The 24,383-nt window shown below is 43.6% G+C and overlaps 1 protein-coding gene across 1 annotated transcript in view; it reads left to right on the top strand.

Annotated features, from left to right (window-relative positions):
* camk1a (calcium/calmodulin-dependent protein kinase Ia) overlaps positions 1-24,383 on the top strand; it is a 60,897-nt gene that overhangs the window by 12,363 nt on the left and 24,151 nt on the right. The gene's annotated exons all lie outside the window — the stretch shown is intronic.

The raw sequence follows: 24,383 nt of genomic DNA on the forward strand, positions 1-24,383 counted from the left end.
GCTAGACCTCATGTGGCTGGAGTGTGTCAGCAGTTCCTGCAAGAGGAAGGCATTGATGCTATGGACTGGCCCGCTCGTTCCCCAGACCTGAATCCAATTGAGCACATATGGGACATCATGTCTCGCTCCATCCACCAACGCCACGTTGCACCACAGACTGTCCAGGAGTTGGCGGATGCTTTAGTCCAGGTCTGGGAGGAGATCCCTCAGGAGACCATCCGCCACCTCATCAGGAGCATGCCCAGGCGTTGTAGGGAGGTCATACAGGCACGTGGAGGCCACACACACTACTGAGCCTCATTTTGACTTGTTTTAAGGACATTACATCAAAGTTGGATAAGCCTGTAGTGTGGCTTTCCACTTTAATTTTGAGTGTGACTCCAAATCCAGACCTCCATGGGTTGATAAATTGGATTTCCATTGATTATTTTTGTGTGATTTTGTTGTCAGCACATTCAACTATGTAAAGAAAAAAGTATTTAATAAGATTATTTCTTTCATTCAGATCTAGGATGTGTTGTTTAAGTGTTCCCTTTATTTTTTTGAGCAGTGTATTTTCCTGGTCTTGAGGGGGACACAAATGTGTCAAAACAAGTTTCTGTGGAATGGATGGTGAGTTTAATGTAATGAATTGCTCTGTTTGAAACACACTCAAAAGACTGTGGGAAGATGTGGTAGTGTTATGTCACTGGGACCAGACCAGAGCACCGTATTGACTCATAGTGTGTTAATAAGAAAAGGAGATACTTAGTCAGTTGTACAACTGAATGCCTTCTACTGAAATGTGTCTTGCGCATTAAAACCAACCCCTCTGAATCAGAGAGGTGCAGGGGGCTGCCATCCACGGGGAACAGTGGGTTAACTGCCTTGCTCAGAACGACAGATTTTTACCATGTCAGATTGGGGATTCGATCCGGCAACCTTTCAGTTATTGGCCTAATACTCTAAACACTAGGCTACCATACCCAGGTACTTAGTGTTAGGAAGAATAGCATGTTACATTGTAAACTATTGTTTCTCTTAAAACCAAACTGCCCGCATCACGTCATTTCAACGTGGAAATATGGGTCATATTTGGTTGAGACGTTGTTCAATGAGATTTCAACCTTTTATTCACCCACTCAAAAAGACAGCCAGAAGTTTGTTGAATTCCCGATGTGTCATCACTGCTTTCAACCATCTAAAAGTACAACTGAATTCCGATGAAAAAAAACAGTCCGATTTTTGGTTTAGTTGTCATCTAAATGTGTTATCACTGCACTTTCAACCATTTAAAAAACCCACCAAAGTTCAAATGGGAATACAATGTCAGATATTTTGTATTTATACAACAATTTAATGTGTAATCACTGTTTCATAAAATAGCACAACTAAATGACCGGGACTGAAGTTGAGATTAGATTATTATAGCAATTGTGAAGATCTCCACAGACCTACAGCCTTTGCATGCTATGTTGAACATGCACATTTTCTATGATTACATAGGAAGACATTTATAGTTACAGTAGGCTAACCTCAAAATGTGTCCATGGATGTGATGCTCATTTTACGATTGAATAAATACTGTTACATTCATTTGTAAGAGCCTTACATTTTTACTATATTACAAAAGTTGTTTGGTTGTCAACGCAACCATATATTACATTTTTTTAAGGAGATGTATCTTTTGTGCCACTGACTTTAATTCCAGTTTGTCTACAAATTCATATTTTTTTTGTGTTGGATTCATGTCTCTCAACCAACAATCTAATTTTAAGATTAAATCTAATCAAACTTTAATGTTTGATTTACTCCTATTCTTTACCTTAGATTTTTTGTTGAGATGATGTGAATCCAACATATCAAATCTAAATTTGTAGACAAAACAGGAATTAAAGCCAGACTAAGTCTGTGGCAAAGATGGAACTATCCAAGCAGAAGATACATCTCCTTCAAATGTTAATGTTTGGTTGCAGTGACAACCAAACAATTCAATATCCAGTTTGTCTACAAAATAATATATTGATATGTTGGATTCACGTCTCCAGCTCAACCTGTAAGGACTAACGCTGGAGATGAGAAGCAGGTACAGGGAGTTTACATTTAATATGGAACAGACAGGCAACAAAACAGGAACAGCGTCAGCACACGGGTAAACAAGGACATATGACAAGTAATGCTGCAGTGGGGAACCAGACAGATATAGGGGGAGGTAATGACAGAGGTGATTGAGTCCAGGTGAGTCCAATAATCACTGATGCGAGTGACGGGGAAAGGCAGGTGTGTGTACGGGTGGTGGCAGGAGTGCGTAATGCTGGGGAGCCTGGCGTCTTCGCGCGCCAGGGAGGAAGAGCGGGAGCAGGCGTGACACATCCAAAAATCCAAATTAAAGAATAAGACAATCTATTTAAACTTTAAATGCACTTTAAATAATATTTGATTTAGACCTATTATTTACCTTTGATTTTTGGTTGAGAAGAAGAGTTGAATCCAACATATTAATGATTAACTTGAAGATTACATTTGAAATCAACCAAAGCTTGAAACCCTAGGCATGTATCGTCTATTTTTAGTTGAACCTTGGGTTGAATTGAAACAAAAGCTGTTTGATGACTTTGCAAATGCTATATAGGCCTAAATAGTATCATTGTTGATATAAGTGATAAAGTATGGTCACATGTAATATGCTCTTTTAAAACTGACCCTTTTGAATGACTTTGATAGCAACAGTGAATATATTTAGTTATTAAGAGATCTCTCAATAATCATTCTCACAATTGCACATTGGTAGGAGTCAGTGACAAATATCAAAGCTAAGCTGGGCTTGGTTAAATCCCTGGATGGGAGACCAAATGAATAGCTGTAGATGGATCAACTCTCCAGGAAGAAGTGCTGCCAGCCTGTAGTTTTTTTTCTGATAGTGGATATAACATTGTTTCAAAAGATACAAATTCAACATTTTATACAATGTTTGTCTTTGTTGAAAATTGGTTACAATGATGACATAATCCCGTGGTTGAAATTCCACCCTCAGTTTGAATTACTTTTTTCAAATCCAATGTATTTTTCACATAGGTTCCACGTCACAATACACTGACAAATTACATTGATTCAACCAGTTTGTGCCCAGTGGGTGTTCTCTGGGATTCACAGTGGGTGTTCTCTGGGATTCACAGTGGGTGTTCTCTGGGATTCACAGTGGGTGTTCTCTGGGATTCACAGTGAGTATGTTTACATGCACACTAATACTGCAATATTAAACCGATGACGACAGTAGGCTGAGTATGGAAATAAACAGAGTAAGGTGTTTACATGACTATCTTAAATCGGCGTACGGTCAAAATAGAAGTAAGCATACGCCGATTAAAACTGGTTTTCTTAATCTGCATTTCAGCGGTGTATATGGTCTGTGTATATGCCAGCACCGGTAGCGCAAACCTCCCTCTTATGTGCGAGAGAAGTGGCTTCGGAAAAACTTTAAGTATGCATCTTAGAAATAGTTATCAAACTTTATATGTCCAAACTTATAGTTAAAAAGGTTTAGCAAAAATAACATGGTCACTGTGGTAGAACTTTTATTTTGATTGCCGATTTTCAGCATTTATCAAAAGTCAGATCAGTAGCCTATTTTTAAGATGTGTCCATGTAAATAGGATCATTACGGAAATCGTTCTTCTTGCTAAGAATGTAAACATTTTAGACAAACTATATTAATCTGACTATCCATGTAACCGTGCTCAGTGTTTAGACTCCTCACCGCAGAATAATTTAGCATGTCAAATACTGTACACATTGGTCAAGCAAAGGGCAGCATTATATTATAGCCTTTCAGAGGGGCCTTCCAGGAGTTGTTAATTGTTCAAGTTTAGTGCACTTCATACATGGAGGTGAAACGCAGGTTGACATTTATTGTCATGAGTCTTGCCCTGGAGGCATAACTGAGTGATTTCTGTTAGATGGGCCATCTGCAAAGTCAAAATTGGCTATATCGTAAAAATTCATGAAATGGTCTTAATTTTAGGTTATGCATTAGGGTATGCAGTGTGGTTAAGGTTCAGATTTGGTTTAAAATAAGATTTTATGACTTTGTGGTACAATACATTTTTGTCCCTCAGACAATTTTTGGGAACTCAGTGCTGTTTGCGTAATACATTTTTTTTAAAAAGTGTGAATGCTCCAAAGCGACTCAGACCCCTCAGAGCCCACGACGCAAACCAAATTGAGACTATCTCGAGAGTTTGGTTCATTTGTGGTCCGGTTCCCTTTTTTAGTGCAATGTGAACAAAGCTCTCCAGGTTCACTTATTATTTCCACACCAGGCACCATATGCTACTGCAGCACCGTTTCCCCTGCCATAGCCCCTTACATTAGTACCACAAATAAAAAATGAGCAGGTTGGCGGTACAATTTTCAATTAAAACATGATTTAATCTGCAATTCTTCTGCCATTTATCCTGTTACCAGTCATTTTTACATGTAAATATTATATTTAGATTATAATTAGTATGTCTTATTTTGTAACTAAATTCAAACTATTTGCTTCCAGTTCTTTGTATTTACACTGCCCTTGCCTTTGAATGAGGACTGTTTTGCCAGTTCTCTTCACCTATTTTGTGGTCCGAGTCCTCTATGCATTCACATTGCTATGTTTAGAAAGGAACCAATATCTTTTTCCAACATTCACTAAATGCACTCTGGGTTTTTATGAAGTGCAGGGCAAGCCATGCCATCAGATGGTGTTATCAAACAGCTAAATATACCTACTTACATTTTGAAAACGAATAGATTGCGATTAGTTAAAAGGTGAGATATACCGGTAATAATTATCAGAAGATAATATTAACATGTAAACATTAATTGGTAACATAAATAGCAGAAGAACACTAATTGAAAATTGTACACTGCCCTTTCAAGAGCTAGCGTTGATTTTGTGATTAGCGCTATACATGATCCTTGGGACATCCCTACCCTAAATCCTAACTTTAGCCATTTTAAATGTCAACTTCAATGGGTTAACGTAAGTTGAGACATCCCAAGAGTCCTGGGTAGCAAGGATTTTTTTACCTAATGTTGTGATTCTCACCAAATATGTTGTCTTCTCACTATTTAAACCACACAATTGAATCAACAGCTTATGAAGCTTTCTTACCCAAACAAATAATCTGAACATTGTGTCAGTACAAAAAACTCCACACATATTTTGGAATTCCTGTGCATCCTTGAAAATTGCTAATCAATATCCAAACAACAAAAAATTCACAAACCTGCACATCATTTTCTCTTTTGTGGGTACTAATGTGAGGGGGTATGGCAGGGGAAACGGTGTTGCAGTAGTCTAGTGTGTATGGTGCGGGAGTAATGACAAGTGAACCTGGACAGCTTGGTGTTCACATTGCCCTAAAAAAGGGAACCGGTTTGCAGAATTCAAGCAAACCGAACTCAGACCACCTTGAGATGGTATCCGTTCGGTTTGTTTCGGGGGCTCTTTTAAAAGGCGTCTGAGTTCCTTTGGAGTGTTCACATTGCACAAAAAAATAAATGACGTAAATGTAAATGTAAGTGAACCGCACTGAGTTCACCAGAATTGGCTGAAAGAAGACTATACTCAGAGGCCAGTTTATTAGGTACACCCATCTAGTACTGAATCAGACCCCCCTTTGCCCCCAGAACAGCCTGAATTCTTCCGCACATGGAAACGTTGCTCAATTGGTATCAAGGGACCTAACATGTGCTAGGAAAACATTCCCCACACCATTACACCACTGTCACCAACCTGTACCGTTGACAATGGCAGGATGAGGCCATGCTGCTTACGGCAAATCCTGACTGCCATCAGCATGACTCAACAGGAACCGGGATTCATCGAACCAGGCAACATTTTTCCACTCCTCAATTGTCCAGTGTTGGTGATCGTGTGCCCACTGATAGGAGTGGAACCCAGTGTGGTCGTCTGCTGCAATAGCCCATCTGTGACAAGGACCAACGACTTGTGTGTTCCAAAATACCGTTCTGCACACCACTGCTGTACTGCACCGTTATTTTTCTGTTTGTGGCCTGCCTGTTAGCTTACACAATTCTTCTGTTTTCACCCACAAGACTGCCGCTGACTGGATGTTTTTTTGTTTGTCACACCATTCTCGGTAAACCCATAGACACTGTAGTGTGTGAAAAGCCCAGAAGGCCGGCCGTTTCTGAGATACTGGAACCGTTGTTCCTGGCACCGATGATCATACCACGCTCAAAGTCGCTTAGGTCACTCGTTTTGCCCATTCTAACGTTCAATCGAACAGTAATTGAATGCCTGTCTGCCTACTTTATATAGCAAGCCACGGCCACGTGACTTATTGTCTGTAGGAGCTAACCATTTGTGAACTGGGCGGTGTACCTAAAACTGAGAACTCCAGCCAGCTTTTGATGTGTTTGACTCATGTTTCCCTGTTTGTTTTGCTTTTAGCCAATCAGTAGTCAAGGCCTAATGGAAAGAAAGATCCCTGCATGTCTAACTGTTTTGCACTGCTCGGAGGTCATAGCGATCTGGTAGTCTTGACAACAGCGAGAGAGAGTTTTCTGCATGCAGTCAGTCACTATGGAGACAGAAGTTACTTTTTTTTGTTAGGCAGATGAATGTGTTGTAAGACACAGCAAGATCCCCTCTCCTGTTGACTCAAGCTCTCCTAACTGGGATCATCTGGAGGCTGGGGCTCGTAGTCACCCCATGTTTCTCTTCTTCCCGAAGGCTGTAAATGAAGGGAGGCGAAGGAGAGGGATGCTAGCGGTCCGACTACTCCTCTGTTTGGCTTCATCCTGACTCCTGCACGGCATTGCTTTATTGCTGTTCTTGTCATTTCTACATCTAAAATGAGTCTGTTATGAGATGCTTTTTTCACAACCATGATAACTGTCAATCATGAAAAGCATTAGTTGCAAAGTAATCTCGCTTGCTAGATTCATGGCAGCTGTAAGAGACAAGTTGAAAAGCATTGTGGATATGAAATCTTCCCACTTTTCTAGTCTATCAATCTGTCTTTTTCGAATCTATTCTAGTCCATAGAGTAATGAAGAAATGACAGTACAAGTCATAGGGGATAATGACGTATGGTTAGGAGTTGGGACAATCGTTCTCATACGCATGATGGACTAATCATCCCTGTTGGAAAACACCCACTGCTATCTGATGAGTTTACATGAGGATTCAGGTCCAGAGGAGCCGTGACACAGTATGATTGTTATTGGAACAGTAGCGATAGGAAATATATTAGCATCGTTAGGCGCTGGTCTGGTACTAGTGGGTGATAAATGTTTGTTGTTACATTATGTTCACAACACGAGGCGAGAGGAATGGATTTGAGGAGTCAGGTTGAAATTGTTAAGAGAGCAGTGACCATATGCCCGTGAACGCCGACGACTAGAAAAAGCTCAAACCAAGTTTATTCACCCCACTGAGTCATACAGCTGCCAAGACAACATACAAGCCACACAAACAAATCTTTATACTTTCCAACCAGGCAGAGTCACCTCCTTGCATGTCTAAGATTACCTAACACCAAAGAAGTATTGGTTGAAACACAGTAGGTTCCTCCCTCTTACTGGTATTGTCATGGCCCTGCTTAACTCTAGGACCCTCATAGGCGTGGAAGTGAGTATATGTGTGGGAGATGTTCTTCCAGCAGTATCTTCTCTCTTCAAACTGTTGACCTGGTCTCGAGTTGAGTTCCACATTCCCCATGGTCCTGGTTCCACGGCAACCGGCTTGCCTTATCAAGAACTGAAACTAGACTGTCGACCTTTACCTCCATCCTTAGGAACATTCATATTCAACAATAATATTTGAACTTCCTGCACTTCCCCTTTTCTCACTTAGTCACTTTCCATATCCCTCAGTAACTTTCCACACAGCAAGTACCTCTTTACCCTTCCTTGACCCCCAACATATGCATTTCTTACACATGTAAAGTAATCCAAGTTTTGGTATGGTAACATGAATAAGTATATTTCAAGCTAGAATCCAACAACGCTAATGCACACACACACACACACAAACCAATTAACACACCCACACATAGCCTATACAGAAAGTAAATATTGTTCTGGTGTAGGAAAATGTTCTCTATGGATCCCATTCAGACGTAGGAAATGTATGCCTTCCCTACGCACTTCTCAGTAGTTGGTATTCAGACGTACCTTATGCAGGTGCCTAACAGAATTGACTTATTTCACATTTGTGTCCAGTGAACCGAAGTTAAAAGTTGTCTGGATGTCCTTTGGGTGGTGGACCATTCTTGATACACACAGGAAACTGTTGAGTGTGAAAAACCCAGCAGCGTTTGGGGTTCTTGACACAAACCGCTGCGCCTGGCACCTACTACAATACCGCTTTCAAAGGCACTTAAATATTTTGTCTAGCCATTCACCCTCTGAATGGTACATACACAATCTATGACTCAATTATCTCAAGACGAAAAAATCCTACTTTAACCTGCCTCGTCCCCTTCATCTACACTGATTGAAGTGGATTTAACAAGTGACATCAATAAGGGATTGTGGCTTTCACCTGGTCAGTCTGTCATGGAAAGAGCAGTTGTCCTTAATGTTTTATACACCCGGTGTATATTTACAATCCCCTTATCCAGACGACTTACTCATTTACCTAGCTCGTATCAATAGTTGTCAACAATCTGTAAACAACAGTGCATGGAGAAGGGTGTTATTTCTATCGGAAAAAATAAAGTTCTTCCACTTGGAACCGACAGGTTGCTCGACCCGATTTATCGTTTCATCACACGTAAAGGTGGTGGAATGAGGGAATTTTGTCAAGGTTAAAATACGACGCATCTGTAGAAAAGGGAATTGCATTCCATTTACACACGCTTAATTCATGTCAGAATCCCCCGCTATTAGAGGGGGAAAAGCTAATACGGTGCGCATCAGGGGGGATATGTAGGGATGGGGGTGGTTGAGTTGGGGGGGGGGGTTAATGTTTGGGTGAGGGTCATGGGTGAGGCAAGGGTGGGAGATGGTTTTGGCTGCCTGGAGGGAAGCTCCTGAATCACGTGGAATCGATAGACAGCGTCCATCAGTCTGATGTTAGTTTTTCTCAATCGCGAGAACTTCTGATCTTGCCTTTGCACCTGACTATATATTTGACCACTTTTTGATAAACTTAATATAAAATGTCACCAGTAGATACACAATCTGGTACTTTTGTATACTTTTTAGCCAGTAGTTCTGAAAGTAGCTCTCCCAAGCCAAAAGTGGTCACTAAAAATTGCTTCACCATGTCACATACAGTATATGCACCACGTCATTGCCCTCTCTCGCTCTGCTGTGTGCATCTTGCTAGCTGTCACTCAAATGGTGAGGGGCTGAGTCGCATTGGCCAGAACACAAATTGCTAGGGGGCTGGCCCATGTGGAGGAAAATGGCGCAGCACAGCTTCCAGAAAAACAGTCTTTCAAACTAGTGATTTCGTGGCTTACCAGTCAAGTTGGCTGGATGTCCTTTGGGTAGTGGACCATTCTTGATACACACTGGAAACTGTTGCGCATGAAAACCCCAGCTGCGTTGGAGTTCTTAACACTCAAACCGGTGCGGCCTGGCACCTACTACCATACCACGTTCAAAGTCACTTAAATATATTTTTTTATCCATTCACTTTGAATGGCACACACACAATCCATGTCACAATTGTCTTAAGGCTTCAAAAACCTTTCTTTAACCCGTCTCCTCCCCTTCATCTACATTGATTTAAGTGGTTGAAGGTGACATCAATAAGCGATCATAACTTTCACCTCGTCAGTCTGTCATGGAAAGAGCATCCTAATGTTTTGTACACCCAGTGTATATTTGCCACCTCAGCAAGCATCCATCAATGGGAAAGAGATGTATTGGAGTGCCTTCTTTAAATACACCATGCAGTGTTGCAGGCTGGCATGCAGACAAACTCTGGGCACATGCTGGAGAGGCTGCAGCTAGCTACTGTATTCCGTGACACAGGCTGCGTTCCAAATGGCACACTATTGGGTGCCAGTTGGGAATCCAGTCTTTCCTCCCTTAAAAAGGAAAGAATCTCCCACATAGAATATTATTGTTTTTTATGCATTTCTGAGCTATGTTCTATCGATTCCCTGGGTAATTTCATGTTGTTTTCATGTGTATCTGAGCTATTGCTATTCAAGCAGGCAGATACTCAGCCGGTATGATGTGCCATTGTGATAAAGCTGCGCTCACTACACTGGAAGTTAATAGAAACTTTTAGATCGCAAAAACGTTAATCATACATGGCCGATGTCATAACGCGGGAGGTTGTCTTCTCTCGAATGAGCCATTAAATCATATTTTTGGGATATTCCTACCTTGAGAAATGTTTTATTTAACCAAGGCTCCACCACATTTATCCTATTTGTTTGCCTCTTCAGCCCAGGGTGCATTGCATGGTGCCATTGCATTGACGTTGTGAATGTCAGACTCCACTCTGCGAGGCACGCCATAGCGCAGTGGTCTAATCAGCACGCTTCAGCTTCGAGCATCAAGAGTTCATGACCAGTGCTGGGCAATCATTTTGACACTTTGTATGAATGGAAACTGTTGGTGTAGCCTACTGTTAACATTTAACCAATCCAAAAGGCAGATGCCTACTGCCTACCAAGGCAACTACCTTAGTAGGTAGCACTTTTCCAGTAGGTTACTGCCATTTGGGCCGAGATTCGAAGGCAGCATCACCTGATGAAACCAACAGCCTTGGTTTCTACTAGGCAGTAGGTATCTGCTTCCAAGATGACGTAGCAGTCAGACGTGTGTTTTGTCCCGTCCTGTCCCGTCCTGTCCCGTGTAAATACCGTTTCTCTTTTATTATGTATATATTTTAATCTCACTTTACATTTACGGACTGAATATACTCTCCTGCAACCCGCCTCACCCAATGTTACGGATCTGCTATTTTTATACTTTAGAACCGGAACCCCCATCAGAAGCTAGTCAGATAACTAGCTACTAGTCAGCCACTGCTAGCGATCTTCACTGTTACTCGGACACCAGCCAGCCTCAGCTCGGTCAATACACAGCGCGATATCAACCCACAGCATATCGGACTGTTTTTCTCTACCACATCTCCGGAATCCTACCATAAGCTCGGAACCTTTACACCGGAGCATCGCAGCTAGCTAGCTGCAATCCGAATGGCTACTCCTGGCTAACGTCTCTGTCCCAAAGCAAGCACCAGTTAGCCTTGAGCTGGCCTCGAGCTTGGCCCATCTCCCAGCTGGCCGAAGAGGTCCACCAGCTAATTTCTTACGCTACAATACCTCTTGCCAATTGGCCTGGACCCTTCACTACCGACACGGAGCCCCGCCGATCCATCACGACTGATCTGCCGACGTAATTGTCCGAGGTGGTCTCAACAGGCTCTTTCATTGCGACGTCACCGAAGGCCCATCTGCTAGCTGTCTGAATTGCCGTGTCTCCAGCTCGCCTAGAGTAGTAGCGACTACTGAATCGGCTCCCTGACTCGCCTATTGCTACTCATTGGACCCTATAATCACTCGGCTACACATGCCTCTCCCTAATGTCAATATGCCTTGTCTATTGCTGTTTCGGTTAGTGATCTTACTTCACTGTAGAGCCCCCAGCACAATATGCCTTAGATAGCCCTTTTGTCCCACCCCCCACACATGCGGTGACCTCACCTGGCTTAAATGGTGCCTCCAGAGACAAAACCTCTCTCATCGTCACTCAATGCCTAGGTTAACCTCCACTGTACTCACATCCTACCATACCCTTGTTTGTACATTATGCCTTGAATCCATTCTTCCACACCCAGAAATCTGCTCCTTTTACTCTCTGTTCTGAACGCACTAGACGACCAGTTCTAATAGCCTTTAGCAGTACCCTTATCCTACTCCTCCTCTGTTCCTCTGGTGATGTAGAGGTTAACCCAGGCCCTGCAGCCCCCAGAACCACTCCCATTCCCTCTCATTTGTTGACTTCTGTAACCGTAAAAGCCATGGTTTCATGTTAACATTAGAACCCTCCTCCCCAAGTTTGTGTTTTTCACACTCCGCCAACCCTGATGTCCTAGCCGTCTCGGAATCCTGGCTTAGGAAGGCCACCAAAAATCCAGAAATTTCCATCCAACTACAACATTTACCGACAAGATATAACTGCCAAAGGGGGTGGAGTTGCAATCTACTGCAGAGATAGCCTGCAGAGTTCTGTCATACTATCCAGGTCTGTGCCCAAACAATTCAAGCTTCTACTATTAAAAATCCACCTTTCCAGAAACAAGTCTCTCACCGTTGCCGCTTGTTATAGCCCCCCCTCAGCTCCCAGCTGTGCCCTGGACACCATATGTGAATTGATTGCCCCCCATCTATCTTCAGAGTTCGCACTGTTAGGTGACCTAAACTGGGATATGCTTAACACCCCGGCCATCCTACAATCTAAACTAGATCCCCTCAAGCTCACAAATGATCAGGAAACCTACCAGGTACAACCCTAAATCCGTAACCCTAAATCCTGACCAACTTGCCCTCTAAATGCACCTCTGCTGTCTTCAACCAGGATCTCAGCGATCACTGCCTGCGTCCGTAATGGGTCCGTGGTCAAACGACCATCCCTCAATGTCAAACGCTCCCTAAAACACTTTAGTGAGCAATCCTTTCTAATCGACCTGGCCAGGGTATCCTGGAAGGATATTGACCTCATCCCGTCAGTAGAGGACGCCTGGTTGCTCTTTAAAAAGTGCTTTCCTCACCATCTTAAATAAGCATGCCCCATTCCAAAAAAATGTATAACTAAGAACAGATATAAACCTTGGTTCACCCCAGACTTAAATTCCCTTGACCAGCACAAAAACATCCTGTGACCTTCCGCATTAGCATCGAATAGCCCCTGTGATATGCAACTTTTCAGGGAAGTCAGGAACCAACATAGTCAGCTAGAAAAGCTAAGGCTAGAAATTTGCATCCTGTAGCACAAACTCCAAAAAGTTCTGGGACACTTTAAAGTCCTTGGAGAATAAGAGCACCTCCTCCCAGCTGCCTACTGCACTGAGGCTAGGAAACACTGTCACCACCGATAAATCTTCGATAATCAATCATTTCAATAAGCATTTTTCTACGGCTAGCCATTCTTTCCACCTGGCTACCCCGACCCCGGCCAATAGCTCTGCAGCCCCTGCAGAAACTTGCCCAAGCCCCCCTACTTCTCCTTCCCCCAAATCCAGACAGCTGATGTTCTGAAAGAGCTGCAAAATCTGGATCCCTACAAATGAGCTGGGCTATATCATCTGGACCCTATCTTATCCGCCGAAATTGTTGCAACCCCAATTACTAGCCTGTTCAACCTCTCTTTCGTATCGTCTTAGATCCCCAAAGATTGGAAAGCTGCCGCGGTCATCCCCCTCATCAAAGGGGGAGACACTCTAGACCCAAACTGTTATAGACCTATATCCATCCTGCCCTGCTTTTCTAAAATCTTCGAGAGCCAAGTTAACAAACAGATCACCAACCTTTTCGAATCCCACCGTACCTTCTCCACAACGCAATCTGGTTTCCGAGCTGGTCATTGGTGTACCTCAGCCACGCTCAAGGTCCTAAACAATATCATAACCGCCATCGATAAAAGACAATACTGTGCAGCCGTATTCATCGACCTTGCCAAGGCTTTCGACTCTGTCAATCACCGCATTCTTATCGGCAGACTCCACAGCCTTGGTTTCTCAAATGACTGCCTTGGCTGGTTCACCAACTACTTCTCAGACAGAGTTCAGTGTGTCAAATCGGAGGGCCTGTTGTCCGGACCTTTTACAGTCTGTATGGGGGTGCCACAGGGTTCAATTCTCGGGCCGACTCTTTTCTCTGTATATATCAGTGACGTCGCTCTTGCTGCTGGTGATTCTCTGACCCACCTCTATGCATTCTGTATACATCTGGCCCTTCTTTGGACACTGTGTTAAACCTCCAAACGAGCTTCAATGCCATACAACACTCCTTCCGTGGCCTCCAACAGCTTTTGAATGCTAGTAAAACTAAATGCATGCTCTTCAACCAATTGCTGCCCGCACCGGCCCGCCCGACTAGCATCACTACTCTGGACGGTTCTGACTTAAAATATGTAGACAACTACCTAGCTGTCTGGTTAGACTGTAAACTCTCCTCCCAGACTCACATTAAGCATCTCCAATCCAAAATGAAGTCTAGAATCAGCTTCCTATTTCGCAACAAAGCATCCTTCACTCATTCTCCAAAACATACCCTCGTAAAACTGACTATCCCACCGATCCTTAACTTCGGCGATGTCATTTACAAAATAGCCCCCAACACTCTACTCAGCAAACTAGATGTAGTCTATCACAGTGCCATCAGTTTTGTCACCAAAGCCCCATATACTACCCACCATGCTCTCGTTGGCTGGCCCTCGCTACATATTGTCGCCAAACCCACTGGCTCCAGGTCATCTATACGTTTTTGCTATGTAAAGCCCCGCCTTATCTCAGCTCACTGGTCACCATAGCAACACCCACCCGTAGCACACGCTCCAGTAGGTATATTTCACTGGTCATCCCCAAAGCCAACACTTCCTTTGGCCGCCTTTCCAAATAAAAACATATTATAGCTCCCTCTATCTTTAAGCATCAGCTGTCAGAGCAGCTTACTGATCACTGTACACAGCCAATCTGTAAATACCACACCCAACTACCTCATCCCCATATTGTTATTAATCTTCTTGCTCTTTTGCACCCCAGTATCTAATTGCACATTCATCTTCTGCACATATATCACTCCAGTGTTAATGCTAAATTGTGATTATTTCGCCTCCATGGCCTATTTACTGCCTTACCTCCCTACTCTTCTACATTAGCACACACTGTACAGTCGTGACAAAACATTGAGAATGACACAAATATTAATTTTCACAAAGTCTGCTGCCTCAGTTTGTATGATGGCAATTTGCACATACTCCAGAATTTTATGGAGAGTGATCAGATGAATTGCAATTAATTGCAAAGTCCCTCTTCGCCATGCAAATGAACTGAATCCCCAAAAACATTTTCACTGCATTTCAGCCCTGCCACAAAAGGACCAGCTGACATCATGTCAGTGATTCTCTTGTTAACACAGGTGTGAGTGTTGACGAGGACAAGGCTGGAGATCACTCTGTCATGCTGATTGAGTTCCAATAACAGACTGGAAGCTTCAAAAGGAGGGTGGTGCTTGGAATCATTGTTCTTCCTCTGTCAACCATGGTTACCTGCAAGGAAACACGTGCCGTCATCATTGCTTTGCACAAAAAGGGCTTCACAGGCAAGGATATTGCTGCCAGTAAGATCGCACCTAAATCAACCATTTATTGGATCATCAAGAACTTTAAGGAGAGCGGTTCAAATTGTTGTGAAGGCTTCAGGGCGCCCAAGAAAGTCCAGCAAGCGCCAGGACCGTCTCCTAAAGTTGATTCAGCTGCGGGATCAGGGCACCACCAGTACAGAGCTTGCTCAGGAATGGCAGCAGGCAGGTGTGAGTGCATCTGCACGCACAGTGAGGCAAAGAATGAGGATGGCCTGGTGTCAAGAAGGGCAGCAAAGAAGCCACTTCTCTCCAGGAAAAACAACAGGGACAGACTGATATTCTGCAAAAGGTACAGGGATCGGACTGCTGAGGACTGGGGTAAAGTCATTTTCTCTGATGAATCCCCTTTCCGATTGTGTTTGGGGCATCCAGAAAGAAGCTTGTCCGAAGAAGACAAGGTGAGCGCTACCATCAGTCCTGTGTCATGCCAATAGTAAAGCATCCTGAGACCATTCATGTGTGGGGGTTGCTTCTCAGCCAAGGGAGTGGGCTCACTCACAATTTTGCCTAAGAACACAGCCATGAATAAAGAATGGTACCAAGACATCCTCCGAGAGCAACTTCTCCCAACCATCCAGGAACAATTTGGTGACGAACAATGCCTTTTCCAGCATGATGGAGCACTTTGCCATAAGGCCAAAGTGATAACTAAGTGGCTCGGGGAACAAAACATCGATATTTTGGGTCCATGGCCAGGAAACTCCCCAGACCTTAATCCCATTGTTGTGGTCAATCCTCAAGAGACGGGTGGACAAGCAAAAACGCACAAATTCTGACAAACTCCAAGCATTGATTATGCAAGAATGGGCTGCCATCAGTCAGGATGTGGCCCAGAAACTAATTGACAGCATGCCAGGGCGGTTTGCAGAGGTCTTGAAAAAGAAGGGTCAACACGGCAAATATTGACTCTTTGCATGAACTTCATGTAATTGTCAATAAAAGCCTTTGACACTTATGAAATGCTTGTAATTATACTTCAGTATTCCATAGTAACATCTGACAAAAATATTTAAAGACTCTGAAGCAGCAAAGTTTGTGGAAATTAGTATGCGTGTCATTCTCAGAACTTTTGGCCACGACTGTAAATAGATTTTTCTATTGTGTTATTTACTGTGCGTTTGTTTGTCTAACTCTTGTTTTTGTCGCACCGCTTTGCTTTATCTTGGCCAGGTCGCAGTTGTAAATGGGAACTTGTGCTCAACTGGCCTACCTGGTTAAATAAAGGTGAAATATATATTTTTTTAAATGACGCATTCACGTTTGTAGCCGCGTTAGCAACTACTGCTATCAATTCAGTGGACAACTATCCCAAAATGGAAATGTCTGACACGAATAACAAGTAACAGAATCGATCTCCTCATTACCTGTTGAATGAATGAAATTGACACCGACCAGAATAATGCTCCTACAGTATAGGGTCCTCTTGCTTGGTCTGCTGCTCCATCATAGTGAATGTGTCAGGTAAGCTTGCATGCATGCTATCACACAGGCAGATTTTGTTTTTAGATGGCTAAATGAGCTATTTTACTGACTGTTTAAAAATTATTAATAGCCAGAATAGTGGTGTTTCACCGTGAAGCTAATATTGCATTAGAGCTACTGTTTTTTTTCTTACATTTTGATTAATTCATACAACTATCACACCTGCACATATTATTAAATGACACTGATGTTCAAGATAACATGGTTTATATTCGCTGTAACTAATATTGAAAGGTGATAAGATACTTCTAACTATTATAGATTAGAACGCCTAGACTACTTCATCCTAATCTAAATGCATTGGATACAAAACCAAATACTAGCATGAGATAAAGGATACCATGTCCAAAAAAACCTACCCTAACCAGAAACTGTGGATAGATGGCGGCATTCGCGCAAAACTGAAAGCGCAAATCAGCGCATTTAACCATGGAAAGGTGACTGGGAATATGGCCGAATACAAACAGTGTAGTTATTCCCTCCGTAAGGCAATCAAACAGGCAAAACGTCAATATAGAGACAAAGTGGAGTCGCAATTCAACGGCTCAGACACGAGACATATGTGGCAGGGTCTACAGACAATCACGGACTACAAAAGGAAAACCAGCCACGCCACGGACACCGACGTCTTGCTTCCAGACAAACTAAACACCTTATTTGCCCGCTTTGAGGATAATACGGTGCCACCGACTCAGCCCACTACCAAGGACTGTGGGCTCTCCTCTGTGGCCAACGTGAGTAAGACATTTAAACGTGTTAACCCTCGCAAGGCTGCCGGCCCAGACGGCATCCCTAGTCGCGTCCTCAGAGCATTTGCAGACCAGCTGGCTGGTGTGTTTACAGACATATTCAATCTCTCCCTATCCCAGTCTGCTGTCCCCACATGGTTCAAGATGGCCACCATTGTTCCTGTACCCAAGAAGGAAAAGGTAACTGAACTAAATGACTATCGCTCCGTAGCACTCACTTCTGTCATCATGAAGTGCTTTGAGAGGCTAGTCAACGATCATATCACCTCCATCTTACCTGTCACCCTAGATCCACTCCAATTTGCTTACCGCCCCAATAGGTCCACAGACGATGCAATCGCCATCACACTGCCCTATCCCATCTGGACAAGAGGAATACCTATGTAAGAATGCTGTTCATTGACTATAGCTCAGCATTCAACACCATAGTATCCTCCAAGCTCATCATTAAGCATGAGGCCCTGGGTCTCAACTAGGCATGCACGATATATCGGTGAACATATCGGAATCGGACGATATTAGCTAAAAACGTCAACATCGGTATCGGCTGATATCTAGTTCAACGCCAATGTTAAAAACCGATGTCAAAGCTACCGTGCATACCTATATAAAACGGCATGTAAATTTTGCGCTACACATACAACACAGCATTCCTAACCTAGCCCACACAATGTCTGCTGTGTGGATCAAGCAGTCAACAAGTCGAGCAGTCATTTGAAAGTCTAAGAACATTTCAGCGAGACAACTCAAAGGCAAAATCCATTAAAGCCAAGTTAATGGAATTCATTGCCCTTGACAACAACCGTTCTTTGTCGTGGGTGATGTTGGCTTTCACCGACTGGTCGAGAACCGGTACACACTACAAAGTGTGCTATTTTCAGATGTTGCCCTACTGGAGTTACACAGTAATAGCGTCACTACTATTAGCTTCACGACATACATACTATGGAACGCCGTTTGGGTCTTTGCGTATCAAAAAATAAATATTATCACTGTCAAAGCACTACAAAAAAGTCTGCAAACAAACACCGGCCACAAACAATATGTTTACAATACCGCATTGGTAATAAAGCATAATTTGTTCGACCACAACTTCTGGGGTAGCTAGTGTTAATGTTGCGACAGTTCGTTTCTGGTAACAGAACAAAATAGTCAGCACATAGTAACTTCTGATTTAGCTGTACTTTAATTAATGCAAACACGTGCGTGGTATATGTGTGGTTCGTATATATACGGTCTCGCTGTTTTACCTCGCAGGGCAAAACAGAGAAGAGGGCGTCACATTCTATTATTCTCTTTTATACTGAGAGATATTTCCCGCTCAATGCTGGCCTGTCCGAGGGAGGAGGAGCGTGGTTTAAACTTGCTCCTCCTGTCGTCGGCGTGTAGGCTGATCCCAGCGTCGTGACGCACTTCCTGTTGCCGGTTGTAGTTCTTCTTGTCCTCAACAGCTGATTTACTCGTAGTTTATATACTTAATATTGTAGCATAGCTTCCCCGGTATATTATAAGTTATGCATACAAATAGCCAGTTCAACCCTAACACTAGGTTTAGCATGGTACCTAGCTAGCACCAATACAACCAGCCTGAAAACAATGACCAGTAGAAACTGCAGTCAATTTCATTATTCTTAGCAACAATTTAGGAATCCTTGTGAGTAAGTATTATCTAAGTTACCACTTGTTCGCCTATTGAAATTGAACTTCATGAAAATAAATAGCGAGCAAGCTACTTAACCCTGTTGCCCAAAGCTAACATTATAAGCAGCCAGCTAGCTTCATCTGGCTAGTGAGGCACTGGGTTATGTGTTGTGAAGCTAGCCACAATAAGGATTAGGCACAATAGTGGAATTTGCGGTTTGCCTTCAAAATAAAAAGTGTCATTGACAGTGATGCAAATGAATACAAATGGTAGAATTATGCCATACTTTTATTTTGAAGGCTAACCGCAAAGTCAACTATTGTGGCTAATCCTTATTGTGGCTAGCTTCACATAGATGGGTCCGACCACCATTAATCAAATAACTGTCTTATAAATTAAGGTTATTTTAGATGACACCTAGCTATATAGTTAGCTAGCCAACTATAGCTACCGAATCAGATTGTTGTGTTATTTACATGTCAAATAGTGTATCTTTTAAGACCCAAACAGCGTTCCATAGAAATCCTGGTTGAGAATGAAATGACTGAACAAATGAACAACGAAACAGCACAGCAAGTAAGTGAAAGAAACAGGTTTTGATGATGTTTTACTGGTAATGGGGAAATACGTAAATGCCAACAAAATAACTTTTTGGTCAGTGTGGTGTGTGTAATCTTTAACTAGGCAAGTCAGTTATTTACAATGACAGCCCGGACGACGCTGGGCAAGTTGTGCGCCGCCCTATGGGACTCCCAATCATGGCCGAATGTGATACAGCCTGGATTTAAACCAGGGACTGTAGTGACGCCTCTTGCACGGAGATGCAGTGCCTTAGACCGCTGCGTCCATGTGGGGTAACTATTTAACTGTACAAATTTTAATAAATCGGTATCGTTTTTTTTTGGCAAGGAAAATATTGGATGCCGTATCGGCCAAAAATGTAATATCAGTGCATCACTCGTCTCAACCTCACCCTGTACAATTTGGTCCTGGACTTCCTGACGGGCCGCCCCCAGGTGGTGAAGGTAGGAAACAATTTCTACTTCGCTGATCCTCAACACTGGGGCCCAACAAGAGTGCATGCTCAGCCCCCTCCTGTACTCCCTGTTCACCCATGACTGCATGGCCTTGCACGCCTCCAACTCAAATCATCAAGTTTGCAGACGACACAACAGTAGTAGGCTTGATTACCAACAACGAGACAGGCTACAGGGAGGAGGTGAGGGCGGGAAAACAACCTCGCACTCAACGTCAACAAAACGATCATGGACTTAAGGAAACAGTAGAGGGAGCACCCCCCTATCCACAGACAGGACAGCAGTGGAGAAGGTGGAAATGGTCCACCCACACAGACAGTGTGGTGAAGAAGGCGCAACAGCACCTCTTCAACCTCAGGAGGCTGAAGAAATTTGGCTTGTCACCTAACACTTTTACAGATACAGCCCAACAGGATGCTCTCAATTGTGTATCACTACCTGGTACGGCAACTGCACCGCCCACAACCGCAAGGCTCTCCAGAGGGTGGTGCGGTCTACACAACGCATCACCGGGGACAAACTACCTGCCTTCCAGGACACTTATAGCAACCCAATGTCACAGGAAGGCCAAAAAGATCCCCAAGGACAACAACCACCCGAGCCACTGCCTGTTCACCCCACTACCATCCAGAAGGCGAGGTCAGTACAAGTGAATCAAAGCTGAGACCAAGAGACTGAAAAACATCTCTCAAGGCCATCAGTCTGTTAAACAGCCATCATTAACACAAAGAGGCTGCTGCCTACATACAGACTTGAAATCATTGGCCACTTTAATAAATGGATCACTAGTCACTTTAATAATGTTTACATATCTTGCATTTCTCATGTATATACTGCATTTTATACCAGCTATTGCATCTTGCCTATGTCACTCTGTCATTGCTCATCCATATACACTGCTCAAACAAATAAAGGGAACACTAAAATAACACATCCTAGATCTGAATGAATGAAATAATCTTATTAAATACTTTTTTCTTTACATAGTTGAATGTGCTGACAACAAAATCACACAAAAATAATCAATAGAAATCCAATTTATCAACCCATGGAGGTCTTGATTTGGAGTCACACTCAAAATTAAAGTGGAAAACCACACTACAGGCTGATCCAACTTTGATGTAATGTCCTTAAAACAAGTCAAAATGAGGCTCAGTAGTGTGTGTGGCCTCCACGTGCCTGTATGACCTCCCTACAACGCCTGGGCATGCTCCTGATGAGGTGGCGGATGGTCTCCTGAGGGATCTCCTCCCAGACCTGGACTAAAGTATCCGCCAACTCCTGGACAGTCTGTGGTGCAAAGTGGCGTTGGTGGATGGAGCGAGACATGATGTCCCAGATGTGCTCAATTGGATTCAGGTCTGGGGAACGGGCGGGCGGGCCAGTCCATAGCATCAATGCCTTCCTCTTGCAGGAACTGCTGACACACTCCAGCCACATGAGGTCTAGCATTGTCTTGCATTAGGAGGAACCCAGGGCCAACCGCACCAGCATATGGTCTCACGAGGGGTCTGAGGATCTCATCTCGGTACCTAATGGCAGTCAGGCTACCTCTGGCGAGCACATGGAGGGCTGTGCGGCCCCCCCAAAGAAATACCACCCCACACCATGACTGACCCACCGCCAAACCGGTCATGCTGGAGGATGTTGCAGGCAGCAGAACGTTCTCCACGGCATCTACAGACTCTGTCACGTCTGTCACATGTGCTCAGTGTGAACCTGCTTTCATCTGTGAAGAGCACAGGGCGCCAGTGGCGAATTTACCAATCTTGGTGTTCTCTGACAAATGCCAAACGTTCTACACGGTGTTGGGCTGTAAGCACAACCCCCACCTGTGGACGTCGGGCCCTCATACCACCCTCATGGAGTCTGTTTCTGACCGTTTGAGCAGACACATGCACATTTGTGGCTTGCTGGAGGTCATTTTGCAGGGCTCTGGCAGTGCTCCTCCTTGCACAAAGGCGGAGGTAGCGGTCCTGCTGCTGGGTTGTTGCCCTCCTACGGCCTCCTCCACGTCTCTTGATGTACTGGCCTGTCTCCTGGTTGCGCCTCCATGCTCTGGACACTACGCTGACAGACACAGCAAACCTTCTTGCCACAGCTCGCATTGATGTGCCATCCTGGATGAGCTGCACTACCTGAGCCACTTGTGTGGGTTGTAGACTCCGTCTCATACTACCACTAGAGTGAAAGCACCGGCAGCATTCAAAAGTGACCAAAACATCAGCCAGGAAGCATAGGAACTGAGAAGTGGTCTGTGGTCACCACCTGCAGAACCACTCCTTTATTGGGGGTGTCTTGCTAATTGCCTATAATTTCCACCTGTTGTTTATTCCATTTGCACAATAGCATTTGTCATCAGTGTTGCTTCCTAAGTGGACAGTTTGGTTTCACAGAAGTGTGATTGACTTGCAGTTACATTGTGTTGTTTAAGTGTTCCCTTTATTTTTTTGAACAGTGTATTTATGTATATATTCTTGCTTGTGCTTCTAGTTCCGACAGTGCAGCAATATCTAACATGTAATCTAACAATTCCACAACAAGCATTTGACTACACTCGCAATAACATCTGCTAACCATGTGTATGTGACCAATAATATTTGATTTGTTATAATTATCTACAGTGCCTTCGGAAGGTATTAAGATCCCTTGACTTTCCCCATTTTGTTAGGTTACAGCCTTATTCTAATATGGATGATTCCCCCCAATCTACATACAATACCCCATAATAACCAAGCAAAAACAGGTTTAGAAATTTTTGCAAATGTATTAAAAATCTGAAATATGTAAATGTAATAAGTATTCAGATCCTTTACTCAGTACTTTGTTGTAGCACATTTTGCAGCGATTACAGCATCGAGTCTTCTTGGGTATGACACTACAAGCTTGGCACACCTGTATTTGGGGAGTTTCTCCCATTCTTCTCTGCAGATCCTCTCAAGCGCTGTCAGGTTGGATGGGGAGCGTCGCTGCACAGCTATTTTCAGGTCTCTCCAGAGATGTTCGATCGGGGTTCAAGTCCGGGATCTGGCTGGGCCACTCAAGGACATTGAGACTTGTCCCGAAGCCAGTCCTGCATTGTCTTGGCTGTGTGCTTGGGGTTGTTGTCCGGTTGGAAGGTGAACCGTCGCCCCAATCTCAGGTTCTCAGCGCTCTGGAGCAGGTTATCATCAAATAATATCTCTCTGTACTTCGCTCCATTCATCTTTCCCTCGATCCTTACTAGTCTCCCAGTTCCTGCCGCTGAAAAACATCCCCACAGCATGATGTTGCCACTACCATGCTTCACCATAGGGATGGTGCTAGGTTTCTTCCAGACGCGACGCTTGGCATTCAGGCCAAAGAGTTCAATCTTGGTTTCATCAGACCAGAGAATCTTGTTTCTCATGATCTGAGAGGCTTTAGGTGGCTTTTGGCAAACTCGAATCGGGTTGTCATGTGCCTTTTACTGAGGAGTGGCTTCAGTCTGGCCACAGTACCATAAAGGCCTGATTGGTAGAGTGCTGCAGAGAGGTTTGTCCTTTTGGAAGATTCTCCTATCTCCACAGAGGAACTCTGGAGCTCCTTCAGAGTGACCATTGGGTTCTTGGTCACCTCCCTGACCAATGCCCTTCTCCCTGGATTGCTCAGTTTGGCCAGTCAGCCAGCTCCATATGAGAATGATGGAGCTCACTGTGTTCATGGGGACCTTCAATGCTGCAGCATGTGTGTGTGTCCTTCCCTAGATCTGTGCCTCAACACAATCCTGTCTCGGATCTCTACAGACAATTCCGTTGACCTCATTGCTTAGTTTTTGCTCTGACATAAGGTCAACTGTGGGACCTTATATAGACAGGGGTGCCTTTCCAAATCATGTCCAATCAATTGAATTTACCACAGGTGGACTCCAAGTTGTAGAAACATCTCAAGGATGATCAATGGAAACAGAATGTACCTGAGCTCAATTTCAAGTCTCATAGCAAATGGTCTGAATACATACAGTACGTAAATAAGGTCAGATTGTTTTAATACATTTTCAAAAATGTCTAAACCTTTTTTCGCTTTGTCATTATGGGGTAATGTGTGTAGATTGAGAAAATATGTATTTATCCATTTTAGAATCAGCCTGTAACTTAACACATTTGATTTATTTTATTTAAAAAGGCAAGTCCTT

Source organism: Salmo trutta, chromosome 14 (genome assembly GCF_901001165.1).
Source record: "Salmo trutta chromosome 14, fSalTru1.1, whole genome shotgun sequence".
NCBI lineage: Eukaryota > Metazoa > Chordata > Actinopteri > Salmoniformes > Salmonidae > Salmo > Salmo trutta.